We start from the raw sequence: 27,561 nt of genomic DNA, 5'->3' as shown, positions 1-27,561 counted from the left end.
TATACCGTCCAGAAATATCCACAGTTATGGACTATGGTTCTTGTTAAAACTACTAAACTGTTAGCTATGCCTTTTGAGAAGACATGGCCAGATGTGACCACTGAGAATGAGCATAAAACCTGCAAAACAACAAACCAGGGAAGCCAGAGGTTAAGGGAACTGGCTATGGTAGCTGCAGATTGCAATGCCAAAATAGACTGGGCAGTTTTTTTTTTGAGGGACCAAATAATTTATACTTTTAAGTGAAACAGAAGAATTAAGAATGCAAGGACAGAAGATGGCAATTCTGGGTGGTACAATAGGATAAAGAATCTGTAATGTAACTCGAAAGTCTTAATCAGATAAGACAGCTGAAATCAGAACCCAGAGCAGAGGAAAACACAAACAAAAGGGAACTCACAGCTCAGAGTGATATTTATGCATTTACTAAAATGGGAAATTCCTAAAACTGAAACCAATGGAACAAAAGCAACCAAGCTGTGTAACCTATGGAAAGAAGTAAGAAAAAGCAGTAGAAAAGCAGGCAAGACATGGTTATTTAGAAGACTGATGGAATATTAAGTCTTGTACTGTACTTATGCAGAGAATCTATGTTCTAACACACCTGTGAGGACAACTCAAAATGGCTTATATCTTGACTTCTCATTCTTGAAAGAGTGGGAAAGAGATGACTCATCTGCATTTCTTTTCGGTTGCTTGTATGGTGTGGAACTCAGTCCTAAAGCACAGTAGTGGATGTTCCTGAGTTCAGTGACTAAAGCAGTTAGACCACCTTAACTGCTTCTTTAGCTGCCAAACCACAAGCCAAAACTTGGGCCAGCATTTCCTATACTGCTTGAAAGAGGACCTTAAGCTGAGTATCACTGATACAAGCATCCAACCAGACAAGCATGAAAGATATTTTTGTGGTCTACTTTGAGAATGGCAGCAGTTGAGGTTGCTCAGTGGAGTGATCAGAGGGAAGGCCCCTTACATGTTCCCAGGCTTATGCAGACCATCTAAAGGTGGAGTCATCTGAGGGTGAATATTAGTCTCACCCTAAGTACATGCCTCCAAGAGTGCCTCACTTTATTTATATGTCTTGTTCTTATCATTGATTAGTAAGAGCTTGAAACACAGTCATCTTCCTCTTTGTTGGATGATGAAGAGCCCATAAGACATCTTATCCTGCCAGCCACCTTGAGAGATTTATTCTACAGAGTAAACCATGCCCATCTATGGTCAAATGGCCAGAATGTGCTTATAATGAAATAACTGCCAGGGAGAACTCTCTTAAACACCCCTTAGTGATTTGCATTCAAGATGAAGGACTTGTCCCTCAAGACACTGCCCAGGTCTCTTGTGGTTGTTAGAAGCTGTAATCATTCTGGGCTTTACATAGTCCTGTGCTGCATCTGGCAGCAACAACCTTTCCAAGGTCTAGATTTAGCTCAGATGCAAGGCAAACAACCAGAAATCCAAAAGTGTGTACCATGTGGTAGGATCTAAATATTGTTTATGTCAGGATTATAGAGTACTGCAAAATTTTATCTGGATACTCAGATCCAAAGTACTGAACTGTGCCACATCCTTGTAGAGTGGGTGTGCTGACTTTTTACCAGCAGTAAATAGCTATATGAAGCCTCTGTAAGGCCTACAGGGAGGAGCAGATTTGCTGCTAGTAGAATTCTGAGTTGTCTGGTTACCTGCTCTGCAGAGTTTTACCCATATGTTTATAATGATTGACTGCAGAGACAGGGACACGTCAAACATTTACTTTTATGGGGGGGAATCTGACAGCTACCGTTCCCTTATATTGCCCCTGAAGCATCCATCTTCAAATTATCTTTCACATTTTTTAATGAGAAAGTGGATACAGTACAAAAAAAAGTTCAGTATCCATGTGATATGTTATGACAATGACAAGCCACTGAAGATCAATGTTCCCTCTATAGACAAACATTTTAAATATTAGTCAAGTGCTCCGGTTTCCTCCCACATCCCAAAGACATGCAGTAGGTGGATTGAACACTCTAAATTGGCCCTAGGTGTGAGTGTCTGCGTGCCTTCTGTGGAAGGTTGGACGCCGGGCTGGCAACTCGACACTGTAAAACTCCACTGCCAATCATGAGCAGACAGATGATCCGCTGTGGTGACCCCTAACCGGGAAAAAGCCGAAAGAAGAAGAAGTCAAGTATGTACTATTGTGGACTGTAAAAATTAGGCATCTGTTTGTGTCTGTATGTTACAAGGTAAAAGAAACTTGTTTGATCAATTCCAATGATCTTTTTCAGAGATTTTATTTTTGAGAAAAAAAATTCTATACAGTAAATATATTGACCCTGTTTACAGCCAGGGAGATTTACGTGTTTTAACTTAATTTGCAAAAACATTAAAATGCAAGTTAAGTGTTTTCAGTACAATGATTCCTTCCTTGTTGACTTCACAGTAGGCATTTTTTTCTTTGCAAATCTGCATTCTGGAACAAATTGAATAGTGTGTCTGTTTCCGATAATTCTGCAGTTCATCTGAAAAAGGAAGTGGCAATAATTAGTCTCACTGCTATACTCAATGTTTGTTCTTTTCATTAACTAAAACAGCTTTCAATGGTAGCAAAATGAAATTCTGCTATATCACCAAAGTCTTAAGTCTACAAGTCAGACTGCAACAAAAAAGAAGTGGTCATCCTTTGAAAAAATTCATATAACTCCATCCATAATCCCCTGTTTCCCATTTTTGTACATGGGGTTGGGGGGGGGTCATATCAACAGTGACCATCCACTAGAGTCAATGCTCACATCACCAAGTGGCTAGCTCTGCTACGTTTTCTCTTCTATACCTTACTAACACAGGTATACATACCTACAGCCAATTTAATGTGTCCAATCCACCTCCTGCACGTCTTTGAAATGTGGGAGGAAACTGGAGCACTCAGACACAACCCATGTGAACAGAGAGAGGACATGCAAAATTCACACAGAAGGCATCCCAGACAAGAATTGAACCTGGAAACTCATTGCTGTGAGGCAACACTACTACCCAGAAGTGGTAACAGAAAAACGCCAGTCACATATCAAGATTACTTTGTAGCAGGCCGTAGTAGCATTTTTAGAAACATAGAATATTTTAGCACATCAGTACTGCTTGGTGCACCTGGTAACACCATTATCCTGCCTAATAGATAAGCTGCTGTCAGGATAATACCGATATGCTGAAATACAGCTGGCATACTCCTGCTTTCCTGTACTATACACATTTTTAGAATGCATGTACCAAAGCAAGACTTCCATGCCTACATATGTTTGTGTGTGTGTGTGTGTGTGTGTGTGTGTGTGTGTATATATATATATATATATATATATATATATATATATATATACATATATATATAGAGAGAGAGACAGAGAACTTCCTGTGAAGTGCTACAGCTTCAGAGCTGACATGTAATGTAAGGCAGTACAGTCCTTCACTCACTCACCTACAAAACAATATTTTTGTGTTTGCTGTGTGTGCACAGCAACACACTTTCATGTCATGTGGCACTGCATATTGATAGCACTTATTACAATGTCTCCTAAGGTGTGCCCTACACCTACAATATCACCATATACAGATACAGTTTAGTGCAATTAATATACTAAATGAACACAGTGTAGATGTCTTTGTCGTTTAGTGTCTGAACACCCTATAATAGTTACTCTCCTCTTCCATTTTTTTGACTCTCCTTCCATCTACCATCTTTCTTTCCAACCCAGCAGTAAGCAGCACCTTCTCATCTGGGCTAAAATGAAGGCTGTCCTTTGCATAGAGCTGGTCTCCTTACCAAGCCTCCTTGTATCCTTATGCCAGTCCCAAATCATTCTCCCATGTCTTCTGGCACAACTAGTCACTATGCCCCATGACTTTATCTTTCCTCATTGTTCTGGCTGCCAGTACTCATAACATTTCTGAGAAAGCTGCCTCTAGCTTCCTGTCTTAGCATGTCTCTGCCACCCCCTTGCCCTGCATGCTACAACCACATCTGTCACGTTTGACAGATTATTGATTCCTACATGTGCAACAGCATGCATTCCCTCATGGTGATCACCTTTGTTATCTCCTATCACATTTTACTGCATCTAAGACTTGAAACCAGTTTCACTGACATCTGATCTCTGTGTTCCCTCTTGCCACAACTCTTAATTCGCTTTATAACTGAGTACACCATCACCAAACCCTCTTCTGTGTCTCCACACTGGCTTTCATTTTCTTCAGTTCCTGCTCCATACCGGTACCTGTAATGATTCCAGCTACCCTTCACTATCCCAGCCCTTTCCACTGTCTGTACTGAATGCCTGCTTCCCTGTACTGTAATCATTCCTTTCTCCATACATCATGTGCTCTTTTTCTTCATGACCTTTCCACTGTTCTACTGCTTTCTCCATCTGTGTCTGCTGTCTGACTGAGTAGCCTATTTACTCACTTCCCATCCATTCTCCTCATGGTGTTGGCTTCTGTATGACTACCAGTGTCTCTGTCTCCCTTTTGTCATTTGTCACTGCTTGTTTGCATTTGTCCTTCAACCATGGCATTCTCCATGTCCTCCCTATTATGGCTGTACTTCCCCCCCCGTCTTCCTTCACTTTACTCTGTGCCACCTTTGTTGACTACAGCTGTCTGATAAAGTCTTCTCATTCTGACCTATCCTCTGCTGCTCTCTCCCTATCTTTTCCTAATTCATCCTGTCTGATGGCCTCTTGTTGCTGCCTCCTTTCTAGCGCTGCTGTATTCTCTCTCACTTGACAAACTGGTTCAAATTCCATCTCTAGCTCTTGTATGTCACCCCTAAAGCTTCCTCATTCTCCTGCAAACTAAACATCTTCTGTCAGCCCAAAGCTTCCTCAACCAAGGAGCTGCATTTCATCATGAGACCTCCATAAATTTTTTGCCCGTTCTTATTCAGCCTGTGCCACTCCTTTCAGATCCCATTCTTGGATCCATCACTTTTTCCTTCTTTTAATTTTTTTTTATTTTTATATGTTTAATTTTATAGATGGATATTTTAGCCTAGCTAAGCAATTAAGACCCCTTTTGAATATATGTTGGCAGTCTGCAAGCTTTTTAGAGCCTCAAGTATATCAGAAGCTAAGCATGTACCAAAATATTTGCCTGCAGACAGAGTAAGGCATTTGGTCTTCTGTTACTAAGTATGTCTGTGGGACCACCTTTGTACAAAAGGAGGATGTAGACAATATTGTCATCCTTAATCCTTTTTTAAATTGCAAAGGAGATTGTTAAACAGAGAATTCCTGCACATAATTTAGGGAATAATGGATATATTTTGTCAGGGAAGAGAAATGCAGAGTCTGTTAATTTAACCAGTAGTTTCTAAACTGTTTTTTATTGACTGGACATAGGCAAAATTTTCTTGGATTGGGAAGGGATGATGTTCAAGTAATAAGTATTGTGAGGCAGTCTAGATCAGCATTCATAAAGTATGATACTATACTTAGTCTTAGCCAAAAGGGTAATCTAAATAGGTTCATAGGTTGTTACTAGGCTAACAGCCACTAGGACTCTTACAAATCTAGCTGCACACCGCAAACTATTTGGGTCCCAAGTATCATGGGTGTCTGTATGGGAGGGGGAACTGCTATTAGAGAGGTAACTAAAGATTTGTAGGGGGGGGGATGTTAGGATAATACTTTTCCTATTGATGGTCTCCGTCCATAAGGGAAATAGGGGCCAGACTGGGGAAAGATTTACAGTTTTCCATCCAATTGTCAAGGTTTTGTTTGAAGTGGGTCAGTGATGAACTGTGTTATACATAGAAGGGAATCCTATTCCATAGTGCGATGATCCCTTGGGACACTCCTGTCTCTCCAGCACATTTTGTTTATATTACAAGTGAACTTCAGATCCTGGATCTAGTGTTTCTGATGCTATTTGTTTGGTACATGTGCAAAAGATCCTTCAGGGCTGGATCTGAGGAAGCCCTGTAAGCCTGGCAAAGATCCCTTCTCAGCAGCCTGTTGGAGATTGAATACTGAGACACAGCCTTTAGGCAATCCGTGTAGGACAGAGTATTCATGCCCTGAATTCTCCTGATGAGAAACTTTTGTGTGTGTTCCAACTGTTACAAGTGTCTGGCTAAATATATGCCAAAAGGAGCATTGTGTTCAATGATAGGTCTGCTAAGGGCTGAGTAGAGTGGTACTTTAACTTCCTTCACCTTGATGTCATACCCATATCTATAAGATGGGTGACACAGGATGATCTTCAGTACTTCAATGAAACCTTCCTTACAATACTTAATAATCTTGCCCCCACTAGAAAAGTTCACACTTAAACTAAGCCCCTCCCATGGCTAACCAAAGACACCAAACTACTAAAGAAATGTAGAGATAAAGCATGGTCAGCTTACCATACATCGAAAGACAAAATTGTCCTCTTAACTTATCAACAACTAAGAAACTTAACAAAGAAACAAATCAAAAAAGACAAACAATTGTACTTCCAATCCTGTCAACGGAAACACCAAAATAACCCCCCAAAATGCTGGCAATCCATCAAGCAGCTCCTCAATCCCAGTCGAACCCCAACACCTCCCCCAGCCACCCCAAACAACCTAGACCTTATTTCAACTCAATTAAACTCCCACTTCATCAACACCGTCACCTGCCTACTAGACAACCAACCCAGCCACTAACTGTCCCCACCCCTACCCCAGATAATCACAACCCCTTCTTCTTCACATCCATACAAACTAATTATATAAAGACTCGTTTAACCAAACTTAAACCCTAATGCATAGCTGCAGATAAACTCCCAAATTAATTTCTAAAACTTGCCACTCCTTCGATTGCCTACCCCATTTCTATTTTGATTAATTGCTTTATTAAGAACAATACGTTCCACTTCTGTGGAAAATATCTCACATCATACCCCTCCACAAAGGTGGACCCTCCAAAGAACTAACTACTGTCCCATAGCCATCCTTTCCCCCTTGCAAACATCTTAGAAAAATGCATCCACAACCAACTCATTAGCTACTTCCTTAACAATAATCTCCTCTCCAATTCTCAACACGGCTTTAGACCTAAACATAGTACCAGCACTGCCCTTCTAGCCTTCACTAATACCATCCATCATCCCATGAATGAAGCCCAGCTTGTTTCTTCCATCTTTCTTGATATGTCCAAAGCCTTTGACACTGTATCCCACCAGCTACTACTTAATAAACTGTCTTCCTATGGTCTCAGTCCATCATCTCTAACTTGGTTCCACAGCTATCTTTCCAATCGACAACAGATTACAAAATGGGAAAACTCCCCCCCCCTACTCCCCATCTCCGTGGGTGTACCTCAAGGTTCCTTATTTGGTCCTGTTCTCATTATCATATTCACAAACAACGTTAGTTCTGCCACTCAACTAACTTCCATAGTAGTGTGCTGATGATGCTACACTTACCTGCTCTGCCTCCTCACCCCAAAAACTCCAACTACAAATGCAATCATCTCTTCAGGACATTGAAACATAGCTCTCTCAACACCAACTCATTTTAAATCCCAACAAAACCAAAATTACAGTTTTCAGTAACAAAAAACCCAAACCTTCCCAGCCCTCTCTTTCAATCATCTCCGCAAATGAAGCCAAGATCGTCCCCACAAACCACACTAAACGTTTAGCTGTTACCATAGATGATAATCTCAAATTCCATATACATATTGCCCAAACTGTCAAAAAAATCCACATCAAACTAGGCACCCTATACAGGGCCAAACGATACCTAATTCCCAATGCCAGGCTAGCCACTGCTCACTCACACCTGCTATCCACCCTCCTTTATGGCTCTCATATTCACAAACCTTTGCAAATCAGACCTCAACAACCTAGAATCATGTTACAATAAGATTGCTAAATATGCCACTAATCATCCACACAGATCTCACCACTGCCCAGCTCTCCCACAGTTAAACTGGCTAGAGCTCCCTAAACTTTTATCATTTAATCAACTAACCTTAGCCCACAAAATAGTCTTATCATCCTACCAACTGCCCTGCTATCTCTTACTTAGTCCAACCTAGTACTAATCTTAGATCTCACAGATCTTCTAACCAATTTTTCCTAAAGGTCTCCAACTCCCACAACTATCGTGGCGGTTCCCACTATTCACACAAAATAGCCAAACTCTGAAACACTCTTCCAGAGACCATAGCAAAAAATTCTAACCACAATCAGTTCAAAATACTCCTAAAATAACACCTTGCTAGTCATTGACTATGCTCTTACCACTCTCCAGGATAATTATTTACTCACTTCTATTACTTTTTTCAGGAAATTGTATCCTCTGTTATCTTAATTTGTTTTAGTATATAAACCTCCATTGCTTGTGTTGTACTATTGCTTATATCTGTTTTATTGCTTGTATAGTACTCTTACTTGTGTTGTATTATTGCTTGTTTTTTTTGTAGTGTACTATTGTGGAGCTTTTCTCCCCGGGTCTCCGTGGAAAACAGGCCCCTGGCCCAATCGGACACTACCCGGTTAACAAATGTAATAAATAAATAAATAAATAATAAATAAATCTTAGTTGTTTAAAGCCCAGATTGTTATCTAAATGTGTTCCTAGATCCCTTACTACTGGGTTGACTCTTAGGGGTGTTTAATTGATGGAGTAATTAACTTGGGTTCACAGCTTCCCAGAGGGTGTTATAATGCATTTTTTGGCATTGAGAAAGTAGAAAGCATTGTCGCCAAAGTTATGGTGCCTATAATAAGAAAAATAACCAGAGATCCGGGGGGGGGGGGGTTAAGGTTTTTGCCTCATGCACACAAGGGACAAGTTTGATTCTAACCTAGGGTTATTGGCTAGGCTTAAAATGACCTTTCAATGCAGTTAACCTACTATTCCTTTAAAAAAGATTGGGGCTTGGTGTAATGGTTAAGTTTTTTGACTCACAGACACAAGGTACAGTGTTTGATTCTCACTTTTGGAAAGGAAATTGGTGATGCTTAGAATGGCCTATTAAGAAAGCTAGCCTAGTAATTAGCTATGAACATATGAAACCATGAATCTAAGGAAAAGGAAAAACAAAAACTTTAGGTCATGCTGGAGAGATAAATACATCTCCCAGAGACTGTTACTTCTCTGGAACAAGCTTAAAATTCACTTGAAACAGGGCCCCTCCCTGATCCTCTTCAGTCTCAGCCTAGATCAATCGATGGGTGACTGCAAATTCACTCCTGGTGTGGTGCTCATGTCCCTTCTGGACAGAGGAAATTGGTATTAACTACCATAGACCCTTACCTCTGCAAATGTCACTCACTTAACTCCAACAATTGGGGCAGCTCAGGATAAATATGTCCAGGTTTGTAAGGGCTCTAGGACCATTAGCCTAGTAACATTCTATGGAGCTATGAACCTATAAGATGTTAGAGATATTTTGGAAATTTTATGAAAATTTGTATAAAGCAGAGAAATGTGGAAATAAAGAAAGAGAACAAATGGAACTATTTATAAATATGCCATGGTTAGATGTAGATGTGGCTCAACAACTAGCAGTTTTGATAGGAGGAGATGATGTATAACCATCTGTTGGAAAGTCTACAGTAGCAGATGGTATTCCTCCAAAGTTAGGCAGGCAGAAAGTGAAAAACATCTGGAAGGTTTTATTTAATATTATTAAGAAAGAAGGGGGAAGCTCCAACTTCTTTTTAAGAAAGCTGTTGTGGGTGTTTTACTCAAAGACAGTAAAACTCCATCAGACCCAGTTTCATACAGACCCATTTCAATTTTAAACCATGATTATAAAGTGTTTATGTCTGTAATAGCTAAACAAATGGCAAAGGTGTTGCCAAAATTGATAGACATAGACCATTGTGGTTTTCTGTCAAACATTTGACATTAATAGAAAAGTGATCCAGAAGGAAGCAGAATGCAAGGAAATACCATAGTTGTAAGTGGGTCTTGATGCAGAGAAAGAACTCAATAGGGTAAGCTGTGATTTTATGAGTAGGGCAGTGGAAGCATTTGCATTCACCTGATACACTAATAAAGTTAATTAGGAGGATATATGAAGGATCAGATGCAAGAATTAAAGTGGAAGCATTCCTCTCTGATAAGTTGTTTTTGAACAGAGGAACCAAACAAGGGTGTCCTCCTTTCCTTTTGTTATTCACTTTTTATTTAGTATCCTTGGCAAAGAAAATAAGGAACTTAGAAATGTAAGGATATGATTGATATAGTAATCAAGAAAAGTTGGCTTTATTTGCAGATATTGTTATTTTGTACCTGATAAATCCAGAAGTTTCAAGTGTTTTCAGGATATAAAATTAATGAAACTAAAACAGAGAGTATAGCCATAAATTATATACCCAAATGGTTCAGCAATACACATTTATGGGAACATGGTCTTCTTCTTCTTTCGGCTGCTCCCATTAGAGGTTGCCACAGCAGATCAACTGTTTCCATTTCTTCCTGTCCTCTGCATCTTGCTCTGTCACACCAACCACCTGCATGTCCTCTCTCACCACATCCATAAACCTTATCTTAGGCCTTCCTCTTTTCCTGTTACCTGACAGCTTCATCCTTAGCATCTTTTTCCCAATATACTCTGCATCCCTCCTCAGCACATGTCCAAACTAACGTAATCTTGCCTCTCTGGCTTTGTCTCCAAACCTTCCAACCTGGGCTGACCCTCTAATATACTTATTCCTAATCCTGTCCATCCTTGTCACACCCAGTGCAAATCTTAACATCTTCAACTCTACCACAACAAGCTCTGACTCCTGCCATTTTGTCAATGCCACTGTCTCAAACCCATATAACATAGCTGGACTCACTACCCTCTTCTAGACCTTCCCTTTCACTCTTACTGGTACTCGTCTGTCACAAATCACTCCTGACACTCTTTTCCACCCACTCCATCCTGCCTGTACTCTCTTCGTCACCTCTATTCCACACTCACCATTACTCTGAACTGTTGATCCCAAGTATTTAAACTCATGCACCTTCGCCACCTCTACTCCCTGCATCCTCACCATTCCTCTGTCCTCCCTCTCATTCACGCACATATATTCTGTCTTAGTCCTGCTGACCTTCATTCCTCTTCTCTCTAGAGCATATCTCCACCTCTCCAGGGTCTCTTTCACCTGTTCCCTACTCTCACTACAGATCACAATGTCATCTGCAAATATCATAGTCCACGGGGACTCCTGTCTGATCTCATCTGTCAGCCTGTCCATCACCATTGCAAATAAGAAAGGGCTCAGAGCTGATCCTTGATGTAATCCCACCTCCACCTTAAAACATGGTAAGGTGAAGTATTTAGGAGTATGGAGTAAAAAGGCTTCTCTTATGGCAGTTAAGGATGTCTGGGAAGAAACTAAACAAAAAAATAACACAAACACTGAGAAAGTGGAAGCTCTTGTTTATGGATATTGATAGCCAGACAGAAGCAGTGGAAATGTTTTAGTCGTGTATATATATATATATGTATATATATATATATATATATATATATATATATGTATATATATATATATATATATATATATATATATATATATATATATATATATATATATATATGTGTGTGTGTGTGTGTGTGGTGTGTGAGAATGTATGGGTCAGGCATAATTTTATCAACCAGAACATAAGTTGTGCACAATAGTTAATAAAGAGTTGAAAAGGGCTAAGTTGATCCTTCCAATAGAACGAGGTGGTTAAGGATCATATACATAACACAAGCAGAAGGTTATAATTCAAAAATGGAAAGGGATGATGAAATAGAGAGGAAGTTCAAAAAGTAGAGACAGAGTAGGATTTTGGATGCAGATACTTAAACAGTATAATAACATGCATACAGAATATTATATTCATAAAGTAGCAAGAAATATTCTAAGAACTAAGCCAACATGAAAATGGAGAAAGGGGATCATGTCAATAGGGATGTCTGTAAGTAGGGGTACAGAAAATGCACAAGAGAAGGCTAGAATTTACTGGAATAAAATGGGGAAAGGAAACAGGGTATTGGGAGCATATAACTAGAGAGGGAAATGTAATAGAGTGAGATGAGGCCAGAAAGACATTTGGACTGCAGACTGGAGCTGACTTTCCCACCAGAGATTGATATCAGAGTATAGGCAAACAGAAAGGGATAGGGGAATCAAGAGAAAGATCTGCTCTGGTAGAGTTTTTAGCTGACTCTAGAGCAGAAGATGTGGTTAAAAAAGGATAATTTACAGAGTATGTAAAATATTGCATGGTAACTATAAGAATCAATCAGAGGAGATTAGAAAAGATTGGGAAGACAGTCTGGAAAAGTAATTTGCAAGAAAACAACAGGAGAACTTATGCATGGCTCCCAAGTATGCAACAAAATCCATAAGGTCTAGGATCTTTGCTTGGAAGTGTTTGCATAAGTATTTTTATACTCCAGGCGGACTTCAAAGAATTTTCTCAGGTAGACATCAGATGTTAGTGGTATGATAAGGAAGAAAGAGGCAACTAAGATCATATGTTTTGGGAGTGTAACGAGTTGGCATATTTTAAAAATTCCCTACATAGTATTCTGTCAGAAATATTAGGTGAGCAAATGGCTGTAACTTAGGAAAATAATTATTCTGAGTTGGGATGCAGGATCTAAATTGCCTAGGATTGGTAAGGCCTTGTTAAGTTTAAATCTGGTAGCTGCCAAAATAACAATTATTAGAAAACAGAAATCAAAGTCTAAACCAACTGGAAGAGGGATCTTTAGAAAAGGGATGGAGAAAATTACATAAAAATAAATGGAAATTGTGGGAACAACACATGCAGAATAATGTTCAGGAGGAGTGAGGTTTAAGGGAAGGCAGGAATGCAGCAATTTATGTCATATTGGACTGATGCTAGACCTGTTCTACTTTTGATGTCTTTTGTCAGAGGTCCAGAGTGTGCTGCTGATATCTATGGCATTCAAGGCTAAAAACAAGAAAATAAGTATATTTTGTAATTTTACTGCACGTTTTAAACTGTATTTTATCAAATTGCTGTTTATTTCTGTTTTTATTGTTTGTTTGCTGAGAATGAAGCACTTGATTTGCAGTGTTCCAGTACCTAGATATCATAGACTAGATTCACATCTGCTGAATTTAGTCTGTTATTGATACACTTGAGCACTAAACCAACCATCTTACATTAAGAAGGGCTCCCCTGCACCCTTGTGGCAAAAGAATGTGGATCCCACTTTGTCTATGTTGGGGAATGCTGGAGGAAGGTTCATTGTGTGCTTTCCAATTGGTAGATTAGCTTAAAAGAGTTTATCTGTCAGTGGAACCCTCCCAAGCTTCCCTACTGCATTAAGGGCAACTCAGCTGCGCACTGAGCATCTCTGCCACACTTATCATCCCTAGCCTTTAATAGAATAAGCTCCTTTGTTAGTCCTAGTGCAAAAAACAGTCTAACCAACCCACTCCCTTCCCTAATAGTACGTATGGTAAAAACCTGGTATAATGGATGGGCCGTTTCCTATAATTTCTCCGACCATCCTGACTGGCATCGGCATCCTGAGGCAATGTACTAATTGCCTCATGTATACTGACAACCACTTACTCCTAAAACAAACAAATACCCTATGAGAGACGTAATTACACTATGAAATTGAAATCAGTACTCTCCTGTAACAACAAACTGAACATCAAACAGGTTGTTAGCACACACACATCTCTCACACCAAATAAGGACACAACACATAAACCCACATATGTGGAGGTACTCACTAGAAGCCTACCAAAAGATCGGAAAACTCCCAAACATAAACCACTCGCACACACTGCATTGCCAGTAGAAACCACTACACATAATAACACACACACCATTGTCTCAGCAAATAAGTCCCTAACTCAAAACACCTCTAAACCTAATGTTTTTAGTCATAGGTACCTCCATAGCGAGACACACAGATGTCCCCCTCACCAGGCTGTACAAGGAGAGAGGGTCATGGTCAGCTGCCTGTTTGGTGCCAGGATCCAGAAAATCATGCATGTATTTAAGTCACTCAGCAAGTACTGTTATGACTCTTAGTCCATGTTGGGGTGAAAGACTTAAAGACGTATCTCTCTGGACTATATGAAAAGAGACATGACTGATTATGTGTCCCAGGCAGGTATGACTGTAGAGCTAAGCAGCATTCTATCTTCACCCAGGATGATGCCACAATATAAACAAAAAGTGATTGACTTCAACAATTGACTTAGCTTCTGGTGTCAGGGGGATCCAGTATATATCAGCCTGGGAAGACCTGGTCAACAGGCCATGCTGCTTTGCCAGAGATGGTCTGCACCTGTCTCCTCTAGGCTTTCGGATACTGGCAAAGACACATACCTCCCCATTGTGCCTTTTTTAGGTAATGTCAAAACAAAAAAAATTCCAATGCAGTAAAATCCCCTCAAGATAAACTCAAGGTTTTGCTGCTTAATGTTAGGAGTCTAAACAGGAAGCTGCACTCCCTGGAAGCACTCTTCACCTTGGAAGATGCTGATGTCTGTGCAATCACTGAGACATAGTTCAAAGCCAAGAAGAGAGCACCCTGGCCGTTCAAGGCTACAATGCCTTCCACATGTTCAAACCTCAAAATGAGCATGAAAGAACCAAAGGTGTAGGTGTATCCATCTTCATTAAAGCAAAGTACACCTCAAGACTGGTCAAACAATATGACTCTTTTGAATCACTCCATGTCCAATTACGTACAGGCAAAATACTCTACCACATTATTGCTAGCTATAGGTCCCCCACCATGAACCAAGAAAAGAACACCACTTACTTGGACTTACTGGAGTCACTCACCACAGAGCCAAAACACCTTGGTCATGGGGGATTTCAACTATCTTTCCATCAACTGGGTGACATACATGAGCATGAACATGCTTGCCCAGAGTTTCCTGGACTTTGTCGACACAATTGCTCTGGAACAGATAACAGTCAGTCTGCACTGCCACAAAGGGCTCAAATATCCTAGACATAGTACTTACCAACATGGGTGGGTTGGGTCACTGCACCCTCCCACCCCCATGTGATGCCCTCCCTGGTAAGGTCAGACCACATATCAGTGTCATTCAACATAAAGTACAGTTGTGTACCTACCATAAATGTAGATGTTCGAGTGTATTCACTGTTGCAGTCATTACAATTGGGTTATCCTGCTGGCAGGCTACCTGCAGTCAGCCTGAATTCCAAAGTCTAGGTCCGGCGTTGGTGGCTGTCGCTTCCTCCCTGATGTCAGTGTGCCAGGGGTATAAAAGATGCAGCTGACGCCATTTTCTTCAGGTTTTTCTTGCCCCAGATGTCAGGTGCCCCTAAAATGATAGGCTAAATTATGCCAATAAGCATGCATGCACAAAAAACAACTTTTCCTTCATCTACAAGCAAATACACCACATAGGTTGTATAGAATAGAGAAGTACAGATAAGTCCCAGCAAAGGAAAAGGGGGATGGTGGGAGGGTAACCTGGACTGCAACAGTGAATACACTCAAACATCTACATTTATGGTAGGTACACAACTGTACTATGTTCATCGTGTTTCACTGTTGCAGTCATTACAATTGGGTTGAATCCCAAAGCTAAGGTTGGGAGGCTGGTGCTAAATAGGATTAGGAGAGGCTATCAGGCCCTGCAGAACTGCAGTAGCAAATCCTGCCCTGGATTTAGAGTAGAGGGGTAAGTGGTAAAAGTATGCACTGAACTCCAAGTTGCAACCTCTAAGATGTCTTTGGTTGGTACTCCTCTGAGGAAGGCTGCTGAAGTGGCTGCTGCTCTGGTTGAATGTGGCCTAATGCCCTTAGGCACTGATTTGCCATGCTGTGAATAGCAGAAATGAATGCAGTGGCCTATCCACTTTGAAATAGTCTGCTTTGAGATAGGCTTTCCTTGTGATCCTGCAGCATATGCCACTAGAAGTTGTTCAGTCTTTCTGAAAGCTTTGGTTCTGTCCAAGTAGAAGCGTAGCTGTCTGTGAATGCCCAAAGAATGCAGAATTCTCTCACTCTTATTCTGTGGGTTTGGATAAAAGATAGGCAAATGAACTGTTTGGTTAAGGGCCACACTGGACACTACCTTAGGCATAAATGTAGGGTTTGTCCGCAGGGAAACCCTGTCAGGATGGAAAATGATAAAAGGTTGCACAGCCATGAGTGCCTGTAACTCTGAGACTCGTGTAGCAGAGGTTATTGCTAGGAGCAGAGCTGTTTTCCAGGATAAGAATTTTATATCAGCTGCAGTGCAGAGGCTGGTTCAAATGGAGGTAATGTGAGTTTTTCCACAACATAGTTGAGGTCCCATGCAGGTATTGGTGCTCTCCTTGGAGGTCTTATGTTTTTGGCCTCTCTGAGGTACTGCCTTAGTAATGGATGAGAACAAATAGGTGGTTCTGTATTGTAATGAGCTGAAATGGCAGAGGCATGAATTTTAATTGATGAAAAGGAAAGGCCTTTATCAAGCATCTCAGTTAAGTATTGCAAAATCTGAGGAATATTTGGAACAATCATGTCAAAACCTTGTGTCTGGTTCCAAGCACAGAATCTCTTCCATTTTTCTGCATAAGATTTTCTGGTGCTAGGCCTCCTGGCCTCCAAAATAACATCCATGACTGCTTTAGAGAGAGGTGTGCCTTGACTGGCTACGTTATCCGCCATGCTACCAGGTTTAAGGTCCTGAGTTGGCTGTGCAGTATCTGACTGTCTTGTTGGGTCAATAAGTGAGGAATTTGAGGTAATGTCCAAGCTGGGCATTGAGACAAGCTCTTTAGGATTGGGTACCAGTGCTGGCGGGGCCAGTATGGGGCAATCAGTATCATTTTTGGTTTCTCTTGTCTGACCTTGAGGAGTACCTTGGGGAGGAGAGGCAGAGGAGGGAAGGCGTATACCGTTAGGTCTTTCCAGCTGAAAGAGCATCCACTTTCCATGCTTGATTGTGATAAGTCCTTGTGCAGAATTTCTGTAGTTGGTAGTTGTGAGGGGAGGCAAATAGGTCTATGTCTGGGCATCCCCAGTTCCTTGTTATCATGCTGAAGACTTGTGGATCCAATTTCCACTCGTGGGGATCCATTAGGTTTCTGCTAAGTTCATCTGCCAGAGTATTTGTCCTTCCTGGCAGGAATTGTGCTTGCAGATGTACTTGGTAAGTCAATGCTGTGTCCCACAAGTTCATGACTAGCCTGCAGAGGGGGTAGGAATGTGTGCCTCCCTGCTTATTTATGTACCACATGACTGTAGTAGTGTCCGTCCTTATCAGTAGTTGTCCTGGATGAAGTAGATCCTTGAAGGCTGTCAGGACATTCTGAACAGCTAGCATCTCTTTTTGATTGATATGTAGATGCATTTGACTTGCGGACCATGTGCCCTGAATACATCTTCCTGCCATATGGGCCCCCCAGGCATAATCTGATGCATCTGTTGTCAATGTCTGCCTGGCTGTGGGTAAGGTGAATGGCTGTCCTGTGTTGTGGTGACAGGTTTTTACCCACCATCGAAACTCCTGTTGCAGGCAGGGAATGAGGGTAATTATTGTTTCCAGGCTGTGGCAATGTTGAGTCCAAACACTTTTTAGATACCATTGAAGTTTCCTCATATGCAGTCTTGCATATGGAATTAGCAGAATGCAGGATGCCATGAAGCTCAAAGCCTGCAGAATTTTTCTTGCAGATAACTGGGTCTTTGTTGCCAACATTTTGAAATAAGTAGTCAGTTGTCTGTGTTTGTCTGGCGTGAGATAAGCCATCTGGGCAGTTGTATTTAAGCTTGTACCCAGGAATATTATCTCTTGAGAGGGTACGAGCTTTGATTTCTTTTCGTTTGCTGTGTACCCTAGACCTGTTAGTAATCTTTTTACAAACGCCAGATGCTGTAGTAGAATGTCCTTGTTCTCTGCTTGAATAAGGCAGTCATCCAAGTAAGGATATATTTGTATTCCTCTTTGTCTGCAAAATGCAATCACTGGTGCCAGGCATTTTGTGAAGACCCTGGGCGCAGTAGATAAGCCAAAGGGCAGTGCAGAGAATTGGTAGTGCACTGAGCCAGCTATAAATCGGAGGTATCTTCTGCATGATTGTCTGATTGGGACATGCAGGTATGCCTCTTTTAGGTCTAAAGTCACAAGCCAAGCCCTCTTGCCCAGCATGGGCAGAAGCTGCTGCAGAGTTAACATTTTGAATTTTGGAATATCCAGAAATGTGTTTAGGATAGACAGGTCCAGTATTGGCCTCCAGGCTTTGTCCTTTCTGGGCACCAAGAATAGCCTTGAGTAGAATCCTAGTCCCTGCTCTTGCTATGGTACTAACTGAATGGCTCTCATGTCCATGAGGGAAGAAACTTGTTTTTGTGCCTCTGCCCATTGATTGCATGGCAGGTCTGGCATATCGTTTGGCCTTGGTAGGGTGTGAAAGTGGAACCTATAGCCTTGTAGTACGATATTTAAGACCCATTTGTCCTGGGTGATCATGTGCCAATTTTGTGAAAAAAGAGCTAGTTTTCTCCCCAAAGGGGCTGCAAGAAGATAAGTGCTTGGTGCTGGCAGGGGAAAGTCATTGAGACTGTTTTCTGTATGGCTGTGATTTTTCCTCTCCACTTTGGGAGGTAGAAGCACCCCATTGTTTAGGCCTGTATGAGCCTTGGGGCTGTGATCTGCCTCTGGGGCGTCTGTATCTGCCTTTTTGTGACCTGTCTGACACTGGAAAGGACCAATTCTTTGTAGGCCAGTTCCTGCTAAATCTGGGAGGCTGTACCTGCAAGAAATCCTTGACTGTTTGCATAGATTTAGCTTTGTCCTCCATTTTCTTCAACACCTCTTCTGCTTTAACACCAAACAAAGTATCATGCTGTAATGGAGCATCTAGTAGTTTTGCTTTAACATGATCAGGCAGATTCTGTTCTTTTAACCAAGCATGCCTCCTAATGACAGAACCTGTAACAGCGGCCCTGCAGGAGGCCTCTAGAGAATCAAAACCACATTGCAAAGTATGCTTTCCCACTTGTTCAGCTGCATGTAATAAATCCTGCATTTCTTTATTTTCTGTACATTCTGAATTTGTTAACATTTTCTGTTTAAGCTGTGACATAAGATAATGCTGATATTTAAGCATATGAAATTGGCAATTCAAAGCTCTTACAGCCAAGGTAGCAGAAGTATAAATCTTTGTCCCCCATCTGTCCAGGGCCCTAGAGCCCCTATCAGAGGGCATAGGGTTTTTTTTGCAGTGGAAGACTTGACCCCTTTGGGACCCTGAGAGATAGTTTCTGGGTCAGCAGCGGGGTTTTTATAAAGAAATTTATGTGAATCTGGAACCCTGTAGTATCTGTCTGGCTTAACAGGAGCTGGTGGTAGAGTCTGGAGACAGACCGGACTCTGAAAATACATCATCTACAATGTCTAAAACAGGTGGGATAGCAAGGGGCCTGTGCTGAGGTAATCAAAGGAAGTCTCTGAAACTTTTCTTGGATTCTGAGTAATCTTGGCTCTCCCAGTGAAAATGCTCCCTCATAGTATGCAGTGTCTCCCCAAAAGAGTAATCCTCAGGAGGAGAGGCTGAAGGGATAGATTCTTCAGCATCAGAATCCTCATAGGGAGGAAGAGAATATTCCTGTTCAGAAGAGGAATCAGAGGAAATGGAAACCTGGTTTGAAGATTCATATTCTATCTCTTGCCTAGGCCTCTTATCAGGAGGGGGATGGGAACCCCTGATCAAAGTAATTAGGTCTTCGGCCATTTTAAGCATCTGTTTTTTAGGCATAGTGGCCTATCCAGGAGAATGCTGTCCTTGTTTCTTTGTCTTTAGACCTGCTTTAGTCTTTGCCTTTGAAGCTGAAGTAGGTTTCACATATAACTGTGTAGGCCTGAAAACACCCTCAGAAGCCGATGTCTGCTCACCAGCTCGAATAGTTTCCGAGTGTCAAATACCTTGAGTTTCCAGCGGCGTAGTCAGCTCTTCGTGGGAGTCGGAAGCGGCCTGTGGCTCTGAGGTAGCGGGCATCAGGGGCTGCGAAAGCGCCTCACTGAGAACTGGCGAACCGGCGACAGGCCTAACGGAAGCCTCTTTGTCGGTTTTGGACCTCGGATGCCTGTTCTTTTCTTTTTCTTTGCACTTTTTATAAACTCCGGTAGTCGGCTGTTCCGACGGCATTATATAATTGAATCTTCTGCCAAAGTAATGAAATGCAAAATAGTACCGACGCTTAATAGTGCGTTGGTTAAATCTAGCACAAAACCGACAACTAGCAACGTCGTGGTCAGGGCCTAGGCAAGGAATACAGTAAGAATGAAAATCCTTATGAGGTATTTGCTTCCCACAAAAAATACAATTATTAACTTTTTCTGACATCGGTCTGGAGCAAGAAAAAAGTTTCCCCAATGGGGTACTTAGCTTTAATGAAGACTTTGGATCTGAAATTCGATTTTGAAAATCTCAGGAGTCGGCCGACCGGCACTTGTGAACTGCTTTTGCTTCGGGCACCGTGCGGCAAGAAAGACTGAAGAAAATGGCGTTGGCTGCATCTTTTATACCCCTGGCACACTGACGTCAGGGAGGAGGCGACAGCAACCGACGCCGGACCTAGACTTTGGAATTCAGGCCGACTGCGGGTAGCCTGCCAGCAGGATAACCCAATTGTAATGACTGCAACAGTGAAACATGATGAACATCTACTGGACCTTACACCTCCACAGGAACAGAAAAACTAAAAACATTTACCAAAGCAAACTAATGCCTGCTGAGGGATGGTATAAAAAGTTTCAAACCCTTCCACAGTCACAGGCAACAATGACACCTATGTAGAGGTGTACACAAATGCCCTGTATAAACACCTGAGCAACTGTATAAACTCAGCTATCCCTGACTGAATCAAACCCAGGTCCGCCTGAAAAAAAAGCAACCCTGATGGACCTCAAGTATAAACAGTTTATATAACATGAGGAAGAAACTGAAGTCTAAGATCAAGGGAGAACTGACTAAGCAGAGAAACAGCTCCCTGCACAAGGGAATCAGAAATCTTGTCAAGTCCTCCAAAGCTAATTGCAAATCTAAAATAACATCCCTAATTAAGGATAATCATAAGGCATTCTTTAACTCCCCCGGTGGTGGTTCTGCAGTAGCGTTGTCACCTCACAGTAAGATGCTGTCCGGTTCGATTCTCAGCTAGAGCGTCTTCTGCGTGGAGACATGCATGAATGGGCATACCTTCGTTGAAGGTTGTGTGTCAGGGCTGGTAACTCGGCATGTAAAAATCAACTACCAATCATTAGCGGACCGGAGTTCCGCTGTGGCGACCCCTAACCGGGAAAAGCCGAAAGACACAACAACAACAACATAAGGCATTCTTTAACTACGTCTGAAATCTAAAATGGAATGCCCAGTTATGTATCAAACTTGTAGTGAATGGTACCACTCATACTACAATGGAGGAAATTGCCAATCTTCCAGCTGACTGATTTGGCACAAACCTCACCTCCCTGTCCCCACCAGCCATACTTCAAAGCATACCTGACACCAGTCCACTACCTATTATCTCCAGAGATCAGGTCATAACTGTGCTCTCTAAGACCAAAAACATGGCCTCAATAGGACCAGATAACATCCCAGGTTGTACATTAAGCAGTCTAAAAGAGGGCCTAGTGTAACCTCCTGATGCCCTCTTTAACAACAGCCTGAGAACTATTATTGTTTCAGCAAAGTGGAGAACAGCAACAGTGATCCCCTTGCACAAAAGGGGGGCCCTAAAACCACCCTGGGAACTATTGACCCGTAAGTCTAACCGACCTCAGCTGCAAGACCATGCAAAGAATCATCATGGACTTTATCAACAAGGACATAGGCAACGTTCAGTCTATAGACCCAACCCAGTTTGGCTTTGTTAAGGGTTGATCGTGCTTGCTAAACCTAGTTGACTTCTTTGAGAAAGTCATCAAAGCCCTGGATGAAGGAAAGACAGCGCATACCACCCACTCTGACCTAGCTAAGGCTTTTGACACAATTCCCCACTCAGGTATTATTGAGAAACTCTCTCAGCTGGAGAGTAACCCTTACGTCACTAGATGGGTATCCAATTGGCTCTCCGATAAGCACATACTGTCAAAGGTGGTGACTCCTAGGTTCATAGGTTACTAGGCTAATGGCCCTAGGGCCCTTACAACCCTAGCCAAGTTCAGCCCCTGTTCCCTTAAGGGTCTAGAGATATGGTCTATGTTATAACCAGATCTAAATTAGCACCAACTATCCCTATCCAAGAGGGACACAGGTGAAACCCCTGGGGTGAATTTTAATTTTCTCATCCAGTTGTCTAAGTTACACTTAAAAAGGGTTAATGAGGGGCTCTGTTTAACCTGTAATGGAAGTTTATTCCAGTGGAGAGGAAACCTCTGGGAGATGTATGTAACTCTCCAGCAAGTCCTATTGATGCCACATGCTAGGTTAAGGTTCCTAGAGTGAATCGTGTACCATTTGACTTATGAATGTGCAGTATTTCCATTAAGGCAGGATCAGGGGTTACTCTGTATGCAAGGCACAGGTTGCCTGTGAGTAGACTATACGATACAGAGTATAGTGACAGTGATTTCAGTCTATCCACATAAGACATGTGCTGAAGACCCTGAATTTTCTTTGAGGAACCTTTGAGGCCTCTCCAGTTGCCTATTTAGGTACATACCATAGGGAGCATTCTACTCTGTTATTTGCCTGATGAAGGAAAAGTACAGGGCAGTTATAACTTCTTTTGTTCTGGAAGCTTTGCCCTTGCTTATGAGGTAAGCAACACAGAAGGCCTTCCTTACTACTGTGGAGACATGGTGATCAAAAGTAAGATTGTTGTCAACCTGTGTGCCCAAATCTCTCAACAATGATTTAGAGTTTAGGGTGTTATTAGTATGGTAATTTGCACAGACATCGCCTTTGTCAAAGGGGACAATAATGCATTTTTTGCATTGAGTTTAAGACCATGACTTTGGCACCAATCATTGGTTTGTGTAAGTCCTTCTTGTAGAATGTTGACATTATTTGGGGACTCCATGACTGCTTCCAGTTTGCATTCATTGGCAAACTTTGTCAGCCACAGACCTTTTGTTTTTGCCTGTACTTCTGAGAAGTAGATCTCAAATAATAGGGGCTCCTGCACAGATCCCTGTGGAACACCACTGGTAATGGGTCTGTTGGTTGGAGGTGGCGTCCCCTATTTTGATTGTATGTGTTCTGTCGGTGAGTCAGTTTGAAACCCACCTTACAGTATATGGGTTGATCCCCAGATGGGTGAGTTTTTCAATGATGCCTGAGTGGGGGATTGTGTCAAACACCTTGGCCAAGTCTAGGTAGGCCGATGCATAGATCTGCCATTGTCCAGGGCTTTGGTGACAGTCCTGAAGAAGTCCACCAGGTTTAACAGGCAGGATCCCCCTTTAACACCACCAAACTGAGTCAGATTAAGTGTTTGAAGGTCTCCTATATCCTTGTTGATAAGGTCCATGATGATTCTCTCCATGGCCTTGCAGATAAGGCTGGTTAGGCTAATGGACCTATAGTTCCCAGGGTCAGTGGATGCAGCCCCCTTGTGCAAGGGGATGACGGTAGCTGTTTGGTCTTCAGCAGTGACAAAACCAGTTCTTAAGCTGTGGTTGAAAATAGTACCCAATGGTATTGCTAACTCTTGTTTTAAACCACTGAGAACTCAGCCTGGGATGTTATCAGGTCCCACAGAGGCTGTGTTTTTGGCCTTGGAGAGAGAAGTTAAGACCTGCTCTTTAGACATACTAGGTGAAGAGTAGGTGGTAGGAATGTTTTGGAGTATATGTGGCAGGGACGGGGGTGAGACGTTTTCACTAAACATGTCCACTAGCTGGTTGGCTATTTCCACTGGTTCAGTATATGTGGTACCATTCACCACCAGTTCAGCACAGATTTGAACTTTTCCTTTCAGGTTTCAGATGTAGCTAAAGAATGGCTTATGGTTATCCTTTCCTAGGGATGCCAATCTAGATTCATAGTTAGCTTTAGAGGACGTTACAAGATGTCTTATTTGCTGGTTCAAACTGAGAAGGGTGTGCTTTCAATTCTGAGATCATTCCTTCTTACTCTTAGAGAGCAATTTCTTCCTCTTATTATATAACCTGTTTATAGCAGATGTACACCAGGCAGGCTTGTTTTTTCTTGAGGATTTTGCATTGGTTCTATCAGGAACGGCTGAAGCAGTACAATTGTGTAGATGTTTATACAACCCATCGGTGTATATCCCAGTATATGTGTCCTTGCCATCAATGGGGACAGGAGCTTTGAAGTTATTAATGCCCTCTTGTAAGAGACTGTAGTTGGCTTTGGAGAAGTGTTTAGCTTAATTTCTCCTGGGGAAGGTCTGATGCTATTGTTACTTCAAAAGAACTGATTTCTGATCAGGCTTCACCAGGGAAGGCAGCACACGTGTGGTTGTGCACTGTTCTACCATGTTGATGAGTACCAAATCCAGAATCTTTGAGTCCCTTGTGGGGGAGCCAACTATCTGTTCCAAGGCATTTGAGTTAACAAAGTCCAAGAACCTATGGGTGAGTGTGTTAGTACATGTATAATTTACCCACTCTATGGACAGGTAGTTAAAAGTCACCCATAACCAGGGTGTTTGGTTGTATTTTGAGCAACTGAAGTAGATCCAAGTAGGCAGTGTAGATATCATGGTTCATGGAGGGGGATCTATAGCTGACGATAACTTGGAGAGGGTTCTTTCCTATAGTTATTTGCACATGGAGTAACTCTAGGAAATCATTCTGTTAACCAATCTGGAGGTGTATTTATCTTTGATGAATATTAATACTCCTCCTCCTTTAGTTTTCACACATTCATTTTGTGGTCTGAATGTGTGGAAGGCATTAGATCCCAGTATGACCAGAGTGCTCTCTGTGGCCTTGAACCAAGTCTCTGTGAGTGCACATATGTCCATATCTTCCAAGGTGAGGAGTGCTTCCAGTGAGTGCAGTTTCAGATTTAGACTCCTAGCATTTAGCAGCATTATCTTAAGGTTGTTTTTGAGGATATTTTTATGCTGGGAATTTTGTTTTTGTGACATTGTCTAAAAAAGGCACTGTGGGGGAGGCAAAAGCCTTGGCCAGTAGCTGAAAGCCTAGAGGTGACAAGTAGAAACCATCTCTGGCAAAGCATCGTGGTCTATCAACCATATCATCCCAGGCTGACAGGTACTGGATCCCCGTAGAATGACACCAAAAACTAAGCCAATTATGAAGTCAGTCATTTTTTGTCTGTATTGAGGGATCCTCCTATGTAAAGGTAGTATGCTGCTTATGGCTAGGGACATACCCACCTGGGACACATAATCAGAAAGCTCAGTCATGTCTCTCTTCATATAGTCCAGTAAGGTACGTCTCAAGTCGTTCACATCAACATGGACTGTGACAGAGTCATAACAGTACCTGTTGTTGAGAGACTTGAGTGCTTGCATGATATGGTGGATTCTGGCACCTGACAGACAGCTGACCATGACCTTTTCCTTGTCCAACCTGATGAATGGGACATGTGTGTGTCTCACAATGGAGTCACCTGTGACTAAAACATATGATTTTTGTTTTGCCTTATAGGCATGTTTTGTGAGACACTGGTGCATGCATTTGAATGTCTACTTTTATTTGTTGGGAATGTATTAAGTGAAATGTGTTTATGTTTGGGAGGTCTCTGATTTTAGGTAAACTTCTAATGAGAACCTCTGCATATATAGGTTTAGGTGTTGTACTCATGGATGGTGCAGGAGGTGAACTGTGTGACCTGACAACCTACCTAGTATCTGATATACTGATTTGTGAGCAACAGAGCCCAGATTCTTAATATAGATGCATCTCTCACATATTGAATTTGTGTGAATTAGGAGACGTAGATAGCGTACATGTAGGATGCCCATGTCAGTCAGGTTGGCTGGAGAAATGGTGGAAAATTGTGTATTCATGATGCTGTGAAGTACATGGGAAAGTACTACGGTCAGTAACAGGGTGGGGACTAGAAGGACCAGGTATGGCTAAGGGACAAGAAAAAGTTCTAAACTGCAAGGGGCTTAATTGTTAAGACTTGCGGAGGAACCTGAGAGGCTCAGCCTATGAAACTATGTGGGAAGAAATAGCCAGGGAATTGTTATGGCTAGGCTTGTATAGGCCCTAGGGCCGATAGCCTAGTACCAACCTATGAGCTGAGTGTCTAACTGGGCAGTGAAGCACAACCGCGAGAAGCCTCCAGTGGAACACAAGCAGTTGACTAAGGGAAAATTATCTATATAAGAGTTTGCTTCTATAACGGCCAATGGTATCCTTCACTGCACATTAGTGCATGGTTATGCTGGTGGTGCGTGCCACACAAACCTGTGCTAACGTGGGCAACAAGTAGCAATGCAATTAAAGTGATTTCAATCACTCTAACCAAGAGTAGCACATCAGACTGGGCCCTGGGCTAACAGTCACCACTCAGATAGGTCCTTAGCTACACTCTACTCTCACTAGGGTGCAGGGGGAGGCCCTCTTTTGTGGAGGAAAGCTGGATTAGCTCTTAGAAACTGTAAAAACAGATGGGGTCCAGCAAATCTGAGCCATGTCTATGCTCGGCTAAAAGTGCAGGAAACCGCAAAAATACAGTAAAATACAGTTAAAAAATAACAGCATACAGTAAAATACAATGCAAGAAGTGCAGATAAAGTAAAACTGATACTTATTTTTCCGTAGCAGGCAGACAGTGAATGCTGCAGATAACACAGGAGATTGATTACTTGTTGCTAACCTCTGTGCAGCTCTGGTAAATGAAATTAAACTGTTTTAAAACACTCTAACCAGTAGTAGTACACTAGACTGGGCCCTGGACCAATAGTCGCCACTCAGGTAGGTCCTTAGCCACACTCTACCAGTAGACCAGTCACCAGTGGTGTATCTCAAGGACATGTGCTGGTACCTTTACTGTTTGGAATCTAGTTCTTGGAGGTCCAGGCTTAAGTAGATAGCCTTTGGTTTACCAAGTTATCTGATGATTGCAAATTGGGTGCAATCATTTAGTCCCTCAGTGATGCTAACATATTACAGAAAAGCCTAATGCAGACAAATGACTGGTGCCAAAGCCACAGACTAAAACTAAATGCAAAAAAAGTGCACTATTATCCCCTATGGCAAAGCAGAATTCCCTGCTAATTACAATATTGATAGCACCCCCCCCCCCAAGTTCAAACCCAGTGGTGCAAGATTTGGGAACACAGGTTGATGGCAATCTGAACTTCAACCACCAAATGTCCACAGTGATAAGGAAAGCCTTCTATGTTGCGCATCTCATAAGTGAGGGCATCGTATCCAGGTCCAAGGATGTTGTAGCTCCACTGTACTCAACCCTCATCAGACCTTAAATAGAGCAGAATGCTCCTTTTTGCATGTACCTCACCAGACACATGCAGTAACTGGGGAAACTCCAGAGGTTTCTCACCAAGAAAATACAGTCTGTCCAAACTATGACTACATGGATAGACTGAAAGCCCCATCACTGTATTCTGTATCTTATAGGTTGCTGAGAGATAACTTTTGCCTGGCCTATACATTGTGTGTGTGTGTGTGTGTGTGTATTTA

General features: G+C 42.0%; 1 protein-coding gene across 2 annotated transcripts in view; it reads right to left on the bottom strand.

Moving 5' to 3' along the window:
* Positions 1 to 2,263: 2,263 nt before the first annotated feature.
* LOC122811992 (fumarylacetoacetate hydrolase domain-containing protein 2-like) overlaps positions 2,264 to 27,561 on the bottom strand; it is a 256,975-nt gene continuing 231,677 nt past the window's right edge. For both annotated transcript variants that reach the window (XM_044084200.1, XM_044084201.1), the window contains one exon: positions 2,264 to 2,507. The gene's annotated coding sequence lies outside the window, so the exon portion shown is untranslated. The remainder of the gene's footprint in view (positions 2,508 to 27,561) is intronic.

This window comes from Protopterus annectens, chromosome 9.part0, assembly GCF_019279795.1.
Source record: "Protopterus annectens isolate FY-2018-M chromosome 9.part0, PAN1.0, whole genome shotgun sequence".
Taxonomy (NCBI): Eukaryota; Metazoa; Chordata; order Ceratodontiformes; family Protopteridae; genus Protopterus; species Protopterus annectens.
This window is presented reverse-complemented; position numbering and strand designations above follow the sequence as displayed.